The sequence below is a fragment of the Berghia stephanieae genome, chromosome 1, assembly GCF_034508935.2.
Source record: "Berghia stephanieae isolate SIO BIC M18660-M18661 chromosome 1, UCSD_Bste_1.3, whole genome shotgun sequence".
Taxonomy (NCBI): Eukaryota; Metazoa; Mollusca; class Gastropoda; order Nudibranchia; family Aeolidiidae; genus Berghia; species Berghia stephanieae.
Genome location: NC_088360.1, coordinates 37,672,017 through 37,674,516, shown reverse-complemented (window position 1 = coordinate 37,674,516; position 2,500 = coordinate 37,672,017). Strand labels below are relative to the sequence as shown.

General features: G+C 37.0%; 1 protein-coding gene across 1 annotated transcript in view; it reads right to left on the bottom strand.

The window, feature by feature from the left end:
* Positions 1-1,672, bottom strand: part of LOC144973771 (uncharacterized) — an 87,040-nt gene extending 85,368 nt beyond the window's left edge. Inside the window, exon 1 of the mRNA XM_078916686.1 lies at positions 1,438-1,672. The gene's annotated coding sequence lies outside the window, so the exon portion shown is untranslated. The remainder of the gene's footprint in view (positions 1-1,437) is intronic.
* Positions 1,673-2,500: the final 828 nt, after the last annotated feature.

The window sequence follows — 2,500 nt, the reverse complement described above, 5'->3', positions numbered from 1 at the left end:
GCCGTACTCTGGAAATACACGTATTTAAAAAATGTATGTGTCCAGAAAACTCGTCCTTCAAATATCGATCGATTTAACTGACCCTCATCTTGGCAAAAACTCTCAAACCTGGGACTTCACGTAACCCCTAGATTGAGAGTTTTTTTTGCCAAGATGAGTGCCATTTTAATCGATCGATATTTGAAGGACGAGTTTTCTGGCCAATTTTTTAAAAAATACGTGTCTTTCCAGAATACGACAGTTTACTGGTTAAACAAGGAGTGATGTGTGACCTTCAGTAGGATTGGATGTAGAGTAGGCACACAAAATAAGCACTCTCCTCCTAGCTTCACTTCCATGATAAATTTCATGAAGACTGACATGGTAAAAGCCATCACGCGTTTCGCAAACAACCAATACGTTGCTCTGTCTGGTTTCAGTTTCAGTAAAAGGTTGGATGTTGCGTTTATTGATCTCAAAATAAATTTCTGGTTCATTAAAAAAAAGTCAAACCAAAAAAACAAAAACAAAAAAAAAAAAAAAAAACATAACAAAACAAAACAACAAAACCCTACCAAAAAACAAAACAACAAAAACCTCACCAAAACAATAGATCTACATTCTTTTTTACATAAAAAAAAAAAAAATTTTAAAGAAAAAACTATCAGGCTTACAAAAAAGCCCCCCAAAAAACTGCATTGATATAAAGCAGTTCCGCAATTCTGCCGACGACTTTTTGTAAATTCCCCAACATTAACCAATTGTTAATTCGTAAGAATGAGGTAAAACGTGTTAAGCGCCTCACTAAAAAAACAAACCAAAAAAAAAAACAAAACAAAACAAAAAAAAACAAAACAAAACAAACAAAAACAAACAAACAAAACAACGGATCAGGGCTTTTACGATCATTGTCACCCATTTATTCAGAAACAACGCTGAAAGTTAAAGAAAATAAAGTGAGGTTTCTTACCGATTAGCTACAAACTTTTAAAATCTGCCATCTGGATCTCCTGCGTCATAGCTGGTAACTTGTTCCTTTGTCACAGGAAGATAGACTACTATTAAAAGAAGGCCTTTCAAGTTTCAAGTCTCCAGCCATGGATCAGAACAATGTGACTGTCAATCCGAACGATGAGGTAAATGGTGTTGACATTTTTATACACTTATTAACCCAGGTTTAAATGAATAGTAAAATTGATTGCAATCCTTCAGACAAAGTACTTTCCTCAGATCTGAACGACCCAGCTTCCCAATCTCTCCGGTGTTGACAAAAAAGACGCAAAAAAACCCCAACAAATAAACCATAAAACAAAAACAAAACAAAAGACCCCCCGGGGGGGGGGGAGAGGAGGAGAGAGAAAGAAAACATCAACAAAAAAAACAACAACAACAAAAAAAACAACAAAGTAAAACAAAATATAACAATATAAATCTATATCAATTAGAAAATTTACTTACCTACCAATACATTCGGTAACCTTAACAGAAAAATGAGACCACGATTCTATCTGAATTTGGTCACATCATTACCAAGATATCCAAGGGTGTGTGTTATGTTATCCATTGAATAAACAAAGCAGCCCGGACGAGAGTCACTTATTTTGGTTATGGTTGTATTTGGCAAACCAAAGCCAGACAAGGATAACTCCCATCCAAGTCCAAGGCTTCTTTTGTCGGCTTGTCACATAGCATTGGTGTTAATCAGCCTAATTAATCGCTATGCATTACAGAAATTAACACATATGAAACACACACATACATAACCACACACACACACACACACACACACACACACACACGCACACATACGCGTGCACCTTGTGGAGAGATGAAAATAAGAGAAAATATAAGACATACACACAATCAACCACTCGCAAATACGGAGAGGAAGAGAGAAGAAAGAAAGAGAGAGAGACAGAGAGAGAGGGAGGGAGAGAGAGAGAGAGAGAGAGAGAGAGAGAGAGAGAGAGAGGGAGAGAGATGGGAGAAGGGAGGGAGAGAGAGAGGGAGAGAGAGAGAGAGAGAGAGAGAGAGAGAGAGAGAGAGAGAGAGAGAGAGAGAGAGGTGTTTGTTATTAGGGGCTCCACAGCACTCACATAACATATTACGCAGTCGTTTCAAAATCGTGGGACAGGTAGACAAAACACAGTAAATTTATGTTAAAAGTAGCTAGGAAAATGTTAGACAAAAGGGCTAGCAATCTGTTAATGTGTCTGATTTGAGACTACCCTAATTTAAAACTCACATCCAGTCTTAAGCTCATATTGCGACTGAGAGGGATACACATTCGATTGCTTATGAAATATTTTATTATCAACGAAAAAAATTGTGAAGGGCTCATAACAGGGAGATAATCTTCAAGAAAATAAATACATCTCCCGAAGAAAGAAAATACACATTTGACTGTTTCTTTTTCAGGTTATCCACCATAATCTATGGGCTCATATCAGCAGGTTTGATAACCCAAAGCAATCGTGTGCCTGATTCAACATTGTTATAATGGACGATGATATGCGTTTGT